A 13,850-nucleotide genomic window follows, 5' to 3' on the forward strand; every position below is an offset into this window, starting at 1 on the left:
CATGTAGGGTTTTATAGGTTAAGATCAGCACCTTGACTTGGAATTGAGAGCATACAGGCAGCCAGTGCAGGTAGGCCAGAACAGGTCTTTTATGTTCAGACCACCTGGTCCCAGTTATTAATCTGGCTGCCTCATTCTGCACCAACTGGAGCTTCTGAACCATCTTAAAGGGATCTCTACATAGAATGAATTTCAGTACTCTAATCTACAGATTTCAAGAGCTGGAAAATCCACAGGGCTGAACAATATTCCCCAAATACCACCTTCTGGAGGCAGCCTTCCACGTAGAAGTGGAACCACTGCAATGCAGTGTCCCCCCTCCCCTGCACGCAACTCAGCCAGCTGCTTCAGAAGAATACCATGGCTGATGGTGTTTAAAGCTGCTGAGAGGCCCAGCAGTATCAACAGCCATATCAGTCAGGGAAACCCCCAGAGCCTCCTGGAAACCATTCAGATCCATTAGCTTTTGGGGGCAGAGGGGAAAAGCCAGTGTAGGTACAAATTTCAACAAGTGCTAATCTGACCATGACAAAGAGACTGAGACAAGGTTCCCCACACTCAGAGTGCCATCTTCAGCCAAGAAGACCAAGTCTAGAGTTTGCCCTGCCACATGCATTGGGCCATTGACGTGTTGGGACGGTCCCGTGGTTGTCATGGTGGCCATGAAATTCTAAGCCACCCTGGATTGGTTGCCTTCAGTATAAATGTTGAAGTCCCCCAGGACCAACAGCCTGGAGAACTCTAACATCATATCGTAGACCACCTCCATCAGATCACGTAGGAAAAGTGATGGGTTGCAGGGGGGGGGGCAGTACACCAGAAGAATCCCCAGTCTGCCCTGCTGACCCAATACGAGGTGAAAATACTCCAGATTAATTGTTCAATAAAGTAAAATACATATAAGTTTGTGCTCTCAGTTGCTTTCCCTCCCTCCCTCCCTCCCTCTACTAACAAATATTTTGGGTTTTCACTTTTCCTCCCATTAATACCTTGATCTCATTGTAATTTTGTTGTTCCCCTCAATTCTTCAGTTGCTAATTTACTTCTCTGGATAAGGTTTCAATTGCTGGGGCTAAGAGAGGGTCTTCTAGCACAGTATTTATTGCTGTTTTATATCCATAGTTCCCTTTTTCTTACTAATCCACATTCATTTTTCTATGAACATGGCTTATGTCGGAGTTGTTATTTTAACTACACTTTATGTGGATTATTTTTGGAAAAACTAAGTTGAAAAGAATTTGAAACTCTCTTTAGACGGCAAAAATATAGTTGCTGTGTTGCACTCTTTAAAAGGAATCTCTCTGTGTGTTTGTCCCCTGCCCTCCCCCAACACACAAAACATGCATTCATTACATTTATATCTCACCTTATATTCAAGGAGCCCAAGAGAACATACATGATCCTCTTCTCCTTTTTATTCTCAAAGCAACCATGTGAGATCAGTTGGTGGGAGTTAGTGACCAGCCCTAAGTCACTCAGTAGGTTTCACGGCCACGCGGGCACAAGAACTGAATCTTCCTGTTCTCAGACCAGCACCTTTAACCACCACAGTGCAGTGCCTGAATATTTATGTATTGAATGACAAATATGTTCCAAGAGAAAATATCATGCTAGGCAAGCACAATTTAGTGGTCAGGCTACAAATCCTCTGAAGGCATTCCTTTGTTAGCTGAAACGAGCACAACTGCTGGTGGATCTGGTTGACCAAGAAAGGACAAACACTGGTCTGAATATGGATGAAGTTGTTGACATTTATTAGCTTTTGCCACTGAGCTATCTAGTTCAGTATTAGTCACTTCCAGCTATGACATCAAGCAGATGGCAACTATCAAATGCATGGGAGGTATAATAGAGAATACTGTGGGATCTCTCAAAGATATAAAGGATAGCAGCAAACCAGCTGCCACCACATGTCTGGCTCTTTGGGGAGATATCAAGCTCACTGCAAAGCTGAGGATTTACACAACTAAGGTTACACCAAATCCATTTTGTTGAAATGAAATTTGATCCTTGCGGTAGGCTAAAGATTGAAGACTTTAATTCTTAGAGTCTTTGTCGTCTCTTCTATGCTAAGCGGCTACAGAGAAGCGCTAGCAAAGAACTTTCCTTCTACACAGCAAAGAGGATCTTAACATGGTTTCCAATGTCATTAAGGTCTCTGCTACCATAACACTAAGGCTGCTGTGCTTAAGAGACCAGCAAGAAAGTCCAAAACAAAATAAACAACTATAACGGTGCTGTAATAAATACAGCAGCTACTGAATGAGTGATATTCAAGTTGCTCTCAAATTCAACAAATCTAAGTGGACTAAGACAGATGCCTTATATTGACTAATCCATCAAACCACATTCCAGTGTTGTATCTGATAATCAAGATAGGAAGCACTGAATCAAGACGCTTACGTGAGGTATTAAAAAGAGGGGTCTGCTCCTTTGTGGTTTGCTGATGATCTGAATGTAGTTTCTGCCTGAGAACCTCAACTGGTAATTGTGACAAGATAATTCAAATAAAGTTAACAAGTTTCCCTTACGATGTTGCATCACCCAGGAGCACTGGGAGGAATACTGCCATGGCTGCTGTCTCCCAAGCTAAGTAAGAGTCACTGGGAAAATGTATTTATTTATTTATTCAATTTATATACTACATTAAATTAGATCGAGGACTACGTGAGTTAAAAAAAGGTACAATAGAAACATCTGATGAAAAACATTCAGCAACAAAACGCCGCCAATGGGTCAGATATAAATAGATTAAAACATACTATTAAAATTATACAATATAACATCACATGTTTTAAAACAATTATTAAAATGTCTGGACAATAGGATCATTTTTGCCTGGCGCTGAGAAGATGGTAGTGATGGCACCAGGCAAACTGCTCTCAGAAGGCCATTCCATAAATGGGGGGCAGCCACTGAGAAGGTGCCTCTTCTATTTGCCAGCCTCTTTAACTCCTTAAAGGATGGCTCTCTCAGACGGGCCTCCTCATCTGATCTTAGGGTCCAGGTCAGGGTCCATATGGAAATAGATATGCTGAACCCAAGCTGTTTAGGGCTTTATATGTTAGCACATGCACCTTAAATTGAGGCGAGAGCTGAACTGGTAACCAGTGCAGCCAATATAAGATTGGGAGGATATGGGCACATGGATGTGCTTGTATCAGCAGTCTTGCCAGCCTATTTTGTATCAATTGAAGTTTCCAAATTGTCTTCAAGCACAGCCCTACATAGAGTGTGTTACAATAGTCAAGCTTCGGCTAGGCAATGCAATATAGGGCTGCAGTTGGTAAATTAAGCTGAAAGAAGGTGCTCCTGGACACAGAGTCTACCTGAGACTCAGGTGATAGTTTTGGGTCCAGAAGCACCCCAAGCTGTGAACCCTGTCCATGATACCCCAGTCCCCACCTCTGAATGATCTCTCCTGGCAGTTTCATGTAGATATTAAACAGCAAGGGGGGCATTATAGAGTCCAGAGGAACCCCAAAGCATAACTGCCAGTTTTGTCAGTGATCAGGTAATGGACTGAACATTGCCTGATAATCTGTGAAATGTAGTCATAATGGATTTAACTAAATCTCCACTACCCTAGCAACATGGTAGGCAGGTAAATCATATAATTGTAGAATAGTAGAGCAGGAAGGGGCCAGAAGGCCATTGGGTCCAACCCCCTGCTAGTGCAGGACACTAAGTTGCATTTGGCCTATATAGATAGGCTCAAATTGCATTTATCTTTGGTTTTGCAGATAATTCACCAAAATCCATACATTTCTTTATATTCAGGGTGGAATAAAAATAAGATGTAATGACAATAATAAACCAGACAATGCAGGAGAAAGTGAAACTAGCAGATTTGTCCGTCCCAAGATAAGAAAAGGAAGAACAATTAACACCCCCCCCAACTTCCCAATCTGAGCTTGTATTATTTTATTGAGTTAATTAATGAATGATATCATCTTAAGGGGACTTGCATAATTTTGTTGTCTTTCCTCTCTCTCTCTCTTTCTCTCTTTCTCTCATTTTCATTTATCCCTTTTTTCCTCACCCTTTTTTAATCTTTCCTTCCTGCCTCTTTTCCTTTCTTCTTCTTTTTTTCTCTGATTGTTTTGTTAGTACATGTAATTTGCTCTGGCAGAGGCAAAACCAAATATCTTGAAAAGTAGAATGGAAGAAAGCAAATAATATTTTTCATGGTTGCATTTGTTACCAAAATTTGAAAACTTGGGCTTTTTTAACAGCAAAAGGAAGAGGCAGAGAGAGACAGAGGGAGAGGGAGAGATCTAGTAATACAGAGTGTGATAGTATATGCCTAGATATAGGAACATGATGCGATATGAACATTAATGAATTGAGATTATTTTAGCAGTACCATTCATGGATCTTTTAAAATTTTGTTTTATTTATTTTGGCTTCCAGGCAGGGAGTAAATCTGGAGCACAAACAGACTTATCACAGATGGCTGGAGAAAGCATCTGTTTTCAGAAATATCATTTCAGCCACATTACAGAGCCATATTATCTTCATGTATATGAGGGCCTCTAAATTGTTAGGTAATTACATAGCTGGATGTTAATGTGTACCTTTTTTATGACATTGATTATGCCTTTGTGGTTTTTGTGATTCTGTGGGGCAAACCTCCTTTTGCATTTAAAAGGAAATCCACTCTGTGATATTTACATGTTCCCCAAGCTGGGCTGGGCGCTATCTTGGAAAGTCAAAGATGGTGATTAGCATAATAATTTACTGAACAGAGATGAGCAGTCAGAAAGAATAACTGCATGATCAGAAACTCCTAACCAGAAATTAGAAATACTTAAGTAGCAGAAAGGCATTTTGATAATAGGGGTGGATTGGGGATCAAATCCCATTACATGAATAGCAGATATCAAATGGCTCCTTCCTGTGGTAGAAATCATATGCTACTGTCTTTTGGGAAATGTTCCTATTAGGGTTTGGCTCCATTCGTGCATTGCTGGTACACTGCAGTCATAGGGTCTGATGCTCCACCACCAACAGGTGATGCCAAAGATCCAGGATTGCCAGAATCCCTTGCCAAATTCAGGGTCATGAGGCCAGTTCCATTTTAGATTGAATCTGGGAAAACCAGAATTTCTCAGGATTGCAGGAAATGCAAAGGGAACTGCAGGCACTTCAGACTGGGTGACAAAGACTGCTTACTGGAACCCATTTCACGCCTTGCCGTACAGCTTCCTGGTTACTGCACTCCTTAGCCTAGGCAACAGTGTGGAAGAAAGCAACCAAACTGCCCTTCAACACATGCTGACTTCTTATTTGGTTTGCAGTGAGTTCCCTATCTTACTATTATTACTATAATTATCAGTGCTTTTTTTGTAAAAAAAAAAAAAGGTGCCGGAACTCATGTTGCTGGCAGTAAGCGGGCGACCACACACACCAATCCCAAGCTGAGAACAGCGCCCTCACTATCTCACTATCAGATAGCGGATAGCAGACACAAAAGCAGCCTGCAGGCACTATGTTAATGATGTTTGCCACTGATCTGCTACGATTCAAAATCACTTCGTAAAATCCATTGGAAAAAACGGTGCCGGAAAGCCGTTCCAGTGCGTTCTATGACAAAAAAAGCCCTGATTATTATCATTAATATTACGTTGAACTGAGAGGTCTTGGTTCAAGTCCTCTCTTGGCCATGAAGCATACTGTCTGACTTTGGGCCAGTTGCTCATTCTCTAACCTACCTTGCCAGGTTGTTGTTGTTGTAGGAATAAAATGGAGTGGAGGAGGACTATGTAAGCTGCTTTGGATTCCTAGCAAGAGGGGAGGAAAGCAGGATATAAATACAATGCAATCATGTAACAATAATTAATTGGATTTCTATGCCACCCAATTGCTGAAGCTCTTTGGGCACTTGACAATAGCACACAAAAGCCCAGATGTATTCCTGTCTAAGAATATGCTCTCTCTTAGGATTATATTGGAATTCCATTTTAAGCAGGATGTGGCTCACGGATCATGACTGAGGTTTCTGTTTCTTGCACTCACACAGACAGGTAGTTCTTTCCTTCGTTTGCGACACTACCAAGTAAAGTGGCTTGGAAAGACTAGGGAAAGATGTACACTGTATGATGCCCTTGTGTAGGCATTAAGCATGCTCAGAGTGTGGCAATGCATGAGAAGGGCCCTGGGGTCACGGGCACTGCAGTGCATGCTCCCACACCTCTCCGTTCCAGTCTTCCTGCATTGAGCATGTTGCCTACTGGGATCCCTGCTTGTGTGGGGAGTTAAGCTCGTGTTCAAGTGTGCAGGAGTGAAAGAGCCCATTTCCAGCCTTGCCATAGGCACCGGCAAAGACCTGGAGTGTAGCTGGCAGAGCCAGGACAAACAGCCCATGCCATGCACACATATTGGTTCTCTTATCATTCTTACTACAGGATGTGATGTGATATCCAGGTCATTGCACCACGCCTAAGTAATTACTTATCTATACCAGTGGCACTGTATAAATGCTGGCACTGTATAATAAATGGGGAACATTTCACGTTCCATCGCACATAATACTGTCGGACCCAGATTACCCAAATGATATCACTGCTTGGCCAGTCTATTTCAGCCTCCTGCCAGTCCAGATACAATCACATCGTAATCCTGTTAAGTGTCACATTATTATGTACATTAATGCTACCTTGAAAGCAGATGAATTGCTTTACAATAGAGGCAAGATAAAGTACTTGAAAGGAATGAATGGATGACAGAGCTTAGAGTAGGAGTGATCACTGATAATGACACAGTGAAGAAAAGAAGGTGGAAGCTAAGTGGAAACTGCCACCCTCCGAATAAACTTGGGATCCACTGAAAGCAAGATGATAAGAAGTTGTAACAGGCAGGACAAAGCCTGATTTAACCTTTATGGCTTCTCACAGCCTTCCCAGAATGTTGGTAAATACACATCATGAAAATCAGCTCATATGCATACCTGACCACGAAATTAGGTGCGCGTATTAAATTGAACAAGAAAGGAGTGATTTCTCACAAGCACTTTCTTGAACAATGAAAGGCTCAGCTTCCTTCCACCACTTTGGTGGGGATCAAGGGGCAGAGATAGTCAAACGCATAGTAAGTCAGCAGTGCAGGACACATTGTCCTCAGTATATGTTCTTATCCCCAAGCAGTGCCATTGCAGCCATGGAGTGATCCCTGATTGACTGTGCTCAGTCACACAATGTGCATCTCCTTTCTTGGGTATCAGAATGCACACTGGACTTCTGCAGTCTGTGGGCCATTGCTCTGTTTTCTGTATTTGTTGGCATGTTGCTCTTAGGAGCTGGAGCAATTCAGACTCTGTTGCTTGTTATCCTGTTTGCTCAAAGTTCTTTATCCCTCCCTCCCTCCCAGAGCAGCTCTCACTTGACTTTCTAATGTTACAGGGTCCTCATAGAATTCCTGTTTATCTGTATCTATTTCTCTTCTGTGTACTGTTTCCACCTTATATTTATTTTCTCCTGGTCAGATAATATGTTTCCTGTTGGTCTTCCAGTATTCCTAATTGGGATTTGTTTTTCCCTTTGGTTTCTTGGATGTTTTGGACGAGGTTGCTTGTTTTTTCCTCTTTTGGTGTTCTGTGTCTTTGCACTGGTCATTTCAACTACTCTTTTTATTGACCATTGTATTAGGCATTGTGATAGCTCTGTTGTAGTTCTTTGTGACCATCACTGAAAACTTGCACTGAGGATTCTGACCCTATATCTGTCACCCTTCTCTTTTGCTTTTCTCCTGTTCTTAGCTAATTGGGAGTGTTTCTCCTGTCATCTATCTAGGCCTTGTCTTTTTTTTTTTTTTTTTTTTGTGCTACAGGAATGGTCATTTGCTATAATTTTTCCAGTATTGTTCCTGGTTCCAGTACATAATTCTTCTGGCTCATGGTCAGTGAATTTTAACAATGCAAATGTGTTCTTTATCTGGACTCCAAATTCTTCAGGAAAGTTATTTAATGTATTTTGGCACTATCCTTCTGTTAGTGATCTTTTCCAGCTTGATTCCAGTTTTTGACATTAAGAGTTCATGTTCACTACCATAGTCTGCTCCCAGTCTTGTTTTGGTAGTGAGAAAACAGATTTTCTATTTCTCCCTTCCAAGTATATAGTGCATTTGAAACAATATTGACCATCTGGAGATGTCCATGTATATAGTCATCTGCTCTGTTGCCTGAAGTATGCATTAGCAATAAACAGATCATGGACTTTACAGAATTGTACAGGACATTCTCCTGATTCAAACTGACCCTTTGACCAAATTCTCCCATAACATTAGATTATGCTCTGTTTCCTACTTAAGATTTTTAGAATGAAAACATCTTCTTCAGCACCTGTTCTTGGAGCACAGAGTTGAGTATGTTTATGTGGACAGATTTTCTGAGAACTAAGGTTGATATGGTTCATTCAGATTTTGTGTTACAGCCCCTCACAGCCTGTGCTACTTCTTCCCTTGGTATTAGAGCCACTCTGTTTCTTCTGAGTCTGTCATTCCCACCATAAAACTTTTTGTGTTATTCTGATTGAAAGTGTTCCATAGCAGTCCACTTTAATTCACTCATACCATTTCTTGCTTATGGCTTCCACTGTGCTTTGATTTACAAGCTCCTTTTCCCAATTGTATGTGTTATACAGCATCAGCCTTTCTTTTCATTTACCTGCATGCTGGGCCACTGCATTTCCATTTGGCTTTACACTCATTGTGTCATTAGCAATAGCACTATTCACACTTGTCCTGAGCAATTCCCCAGTTGCTAATTTAGTGAAAGTCTCATCTTCTGACACTATTTGTTTCATGTTGAATTGTTCCATCATAGGTTTTACGAGGTAAGAGTATTCAGAAGTGGATTACCGTTGCCGCCTTCTGCACAGTACTGACCATTGTTAGCTTAAGCATCATAGCCTTTTGTCTGTGAAAGATCCTCTGCCAGTGTTGCCTTCAACTACTACTATTTCCTGGTAGCTGACATTCAGACATTTTTTTCTTCCCACCACCCTTAAAGATAGTTATTCTCTTCTGCCATTATAACTATCATTCTGGATGTGGGTGGATACATCTTAGTCTTGTGTTTCAGCTTTGTCCATTCCACCTTGGGATACCTTCTCGGAGACCAGCCTAGCTAAGGAGTCTGGAATTCTGATATCATTGCTCTTGGCTAGTCTGACACTTCCAAACCCCCTTACCATGTTTAGATGTGCACCCAATTGCTAGCACAATGTAGTTTGTGTGAATGGAATGACACAGTAGACTACAATCTCACACATTTTTTGTGTTGAAACAGTCAGAAGTAAGAAAGCAGCACCACTGTGTTCAATGACACTTACTGTCTGGCCACTGGATAGGACTGGAGTCATGGTGATCATAATTAATTGAAGGTATATGTCTGTTTTCTGCATGGTATAGTGGTGAGAATGTTGGATTGTGGACCTGTGAGCTTCAGGTTCTAATGCCCACTCAGTCATGAAAGTCACTGGATGAATTTGGGCCAGGGTTGGGGTTAGGTCAGCCTAACCTATCTCATTATGAAGGATGACTGTATAAGCTACCTTGGGTTCCTTGCAAAAGGAAAAATGCAATGAAAATAATATTACAATGCAATAATAATAATAATACACAGACGCGCATGCACACTGTGTAATGATAAGTAATACTCTTCAAGCTTTGCCATTATACCAATGTTTCTGCAATATGGAAAATCATGCTGATACAAGAACCAGAGACCACTTCAAGGGATGGAATTTCCATCTTATCTTGTATGTAGTTTAATTGGATATCGCGGGGCTAATTTTCCTCAGTTTATGCTGCTCAGTCTAATTCAAAATATTCAAAATTAAGTTAATGTTTCAGTATGCATGGATGGCAACAAGTCTTCCCCATAAAGAGGTAAAAAGAGTAGGCTGGAAGTTGAACAGATGGCCAGGGAGATAAGGAACCTGCAGAAGAGTTTTGTTTACTCTGTGGCTCTTAAATGCCTGCCATTTTTCATGATGGGTTCTAATTCTGAAGGTTTTGCAAAACATGTGCACAGCTCAGGCACCGGAAATAATTTAGGAGAAAGGTGAGCAGTCCTCATTGGTCAGTTAAAAACCACAGGCTAGCTTTAACACATAAAATGATGGAAACATTTTTTAAAAATCTGAGAGTTGCTTTATGAAAACCTGAATGCTTGAAAAAGCTGAAAACTTGAGATATCAGATATTTCTGGAAATAAGTTGAAAAATAGATTTAGGAATAGCTGGCTGCATTAATGTTTTACCTTTTTGCCCTTTGGGGGTGGGGTGGAGTCTTATAGGCATTCAGATGTTAAGCCTCCAATGAACATTTTCATTTGAAATGTTGAAATGAAATGTTCAGTGTTCATTTGCTATGAACATTTTAAAAGTTATTTAAACTTTGTGCTCTCTCTCGCTGTTTGGCAAAGTCAGCCAGCCTGTGAAAATAAAGTATTCCACCTGCCATCCAGAAAGATGAGGGGAAATGGGTGGGGCACATGATTTGGCATTCCTCTCATAGACCAGGTGGTAACTCACCCCAAGACAGGCACCAAGCAAGGAATGATTGTTGGCCCTTCTCCTATGTGTTTTAATTCCCCGACCCCTAATAGGCCTTTATCGTGGATGGCGGCACTTCTTCATTCTCTAGAGTTAGAAACACACTGTGCATCTAGACTAGTCTCACAGCAGAAATCGTGTTGCTGTAATGAACTGATCCATATTTCTCCAATGCAAAGGAACAGGTGATGATGCTGTAATTGAGCTCCCATTGATTAGGTGTGGAAAAGCCAGGTGGCTTAGGAGAGCAGCAATTAATCTGGGTGCTGGGCTGTGCATCTTATGTAGGTCAAAAGAAATAGGCACACAGTAAAATAGTCCACATGCAGGTGGAGTGGGGTGTATTATACTAGGTGAAATTCATACAAGGAAGAGAGGCTGGTCCTTTCTCTCACATCCTGCTGGCTTGAGCACCATGGGGCTCTGGATGAGCTAGTTTGTCCACTTTTGGATCTTCCTGCCATTGCCAGTAGAATTACAATGTAAAGAAATGTATATTTAAAATGAAAAAGAATGGAGAAACAAAAATATTTTTCCCCACACACTCACAGGAACTTGCAGCCTACTCTAGAGCCCGGTTCATTCTTTTCCTTCTGCAGCCATTCACACTTACTCCTATACAGCTTACAAGTATAGTATTGTTGCTTGACACTACTTCCATCTACCAGATTATGCTGCCTGCTTCATCACCAGGCACCCGTTATGGCAATTCCCCCTGGGAAGGGTCCTAAAATTTAAACAGCTCTGCTGATCATGTCAATAAACCCATTCCAGCAGGTTTCATCTCCACCTGGAGACAGTCTTTTGCAAAACTAATGGGTCTTAACTGCCTACTAATGGCATAGGCACCACAAATTATATTCATTACTACAAACATAATTCATTATAATCTATTTTTGTGGGAAAAATCCATTTTGTCACAGGTACTGTGATTAAAAAAAGCAGAGACATCACCCTGCCAACAAAAGTGCATATAGTCAAGGCTATGGTTTTCCCAGTTGCAATGTACGGCTGTGAAAGCTGGACCATAAGGAAGGCTGAGCGCCAAAGGATTGAGGCCTTTGAATTGTGGTGCTGGAGGAGACTCCTGCGAGTCCCTTGGACCGCAAGGCAATCAAACCGGTCAGTCCTAGAGGAGATCAACCCTGACTGCTCTTTAGAAGGCCAGATCCTAAAGATGAAACTCAAATACTTTGGCCACCTAATGAGAAGGAAGGACTCCCTGGAGAAGAGCCTAATGCTGGGAACAATAGATGGCAAAAGAAGAAGGGGATGGCAGAGGATGAGGTGGCTAGATGGAGTCACTGAAGCAGTCGGCGTGAGCTTAGGTGGACTCCAGGGGATGGCGGAGGACAGGAAGGCCTGGAGGAATGTTGTCCATGAGGTCACAATGGGTTGAATATGACTTTGCGACTAACAACAGCAGCTGTGAGGATTGTAGCTAAGAAGAACAGGGAAGTCAAAAAGGACGTGGTAGCAGATGCTTCCTGCTACTGAAAAGGTCCTGGCACTTTGATCCGGTGAACCTTGGCACCACTGCTGCACTGGTCAGCTCTGGGACCTGTTCATTAACTTACGCCTTAACCCTGTCTGTACACACAGGGGCATAATATGCATAAGGCGTAAGTTCCATTCAAGTGTTCCATGAATGCCTCATTCCTGACCAATTGAATCTAACCTTTGTCCAGTTACTGGAATATGGCCACGTTCATCTCCTTAGCTTGCACCTGTGTAGCCTTATGGTACCCTAGAGACCTCAGCTTACTAGCTCTTAGCAGCTCCCATTGTTATATGACAGCACATAGTATTACACTGATGATGAGATCCAGCTCAGACCCGTTTTGGTGATTCATAGAACAGCTTCTCATTAACTATAATTGGGAATCAACAAATGGCTATACTTCCCTTCTCCCTTTCAATCTGATGTTTTCTCTTATTTTTATATGGTGAGCTTGAACAGAAATTGATTTATTTGTAGAGACACGCTATCTGGGTACCTCTCCCCGCAAGTACGGAATCCTCATGGCTTGTGTAAAGTGGACTAAATCTGTATCTCACTCAGAAGTGTTAAGGTATAGATTTAGTTTATTCTGGATGGAACCTGCTTCAGTATGTTTTTTTCTAAGTCTGTCTAGTGGAACCCAGTTCAGTTCTGCATTGAGGTGAAACTAATGCATGCCTTGAATTACAAGCACTGCTGCGGGAATAGACATGGGGAACTGACATATCGGGAAAAGATCTCAGCCTTAGCTTTTCACTTTCATGCTATTTTTCTATATGGAGGGAGATTCTTCCCCACTTCATAAAGGATTCTTATATGAACACCTCCTGATGCTAGCTGAGTTAGCGCAGCTCACAGGTAGTACAATCCAGAAAGAGTTGTGCCACATCTTTTGGATAATTTTATGAATTGGTTCTAAGTTAGAAATCATTGCCATGTCTTGTAGGTGGCTGGCAATAAATGTCATATCATGCAACAAGAAAGAATGCTCTTTATGCTTTGAAAGAAGAGGTTAAGCCTTTTATTTCCCCAGCCCAGCCCATTACATTACACTTGTGGTGTCTTCTCAGTTGTTAGGCTGGGTTCTTTCTTTGTGGACTTTTCATTCATTTCATGGTTGGCCTTTGTTGAAACAGAAGTAGCTTGAGATCAGAAGATGCAAGTGGGTGTCTAAGGTTAAACACATGTATTGTTCCCACCCTAAATTGAATGGAAAACAGCTTTAAGATCTTCATCAGCAGTTTATGATCCAACTCTCATTATCCCACTGGATCAGTACTGACTATTTGTAGGTGTTCTAGGGCAAGGGCATCTTGATAGAACTAAATGCCTTGTTATTTTGTGGCTCAAGGATTGGGGGATATATCAAGAATTCTTTGACTACTAAAAAATAAATGAACTCTTTTTGTAAACATTAGGATGGAAAAATAGCTTTGATGAGTCAGGGGATTTTTTTAGCTAGTATTGCTTTACATCTTTCTCAATATGTGAATATTTAGATTATCCACACAACAACAGTTCATCTTTTTGAAATAGATGTGTATCTCCACTGGACAGCCCAGTAATGAATGGCCCAAAAAGTCACAGCTTATTCACTCTTTAATAGACTGGCCAGATTTTCCACCAAATTGGAAAAACATCCACACCCTTTAAAATGCAGCTGTCATAATTACTGCACCAGGAATTTCACATGTGTACATCAGAACTCATCAGCTCAAACAAGCTCAGGTGCATTTGTTTTTAAGGTCAGAATTTGTTATTTCTGTTCTGGGAGTGAAGTCTGATTAAGTGAC

This window comes from Varanus komodoensis, unplaced genomic scaffold (assembly GCF_004798865.1).
Source record: "Varanus komodoensis strain SLA01 unplaced genomic scaffold, ASM479886v1 scaffold3, whole genome shotgun sequence".
NCBI lineage: Eukaryota > Metazoa > Chordata > Lepidosauria > Squamata > Varanidae > Varanus > Varanus komodoensis.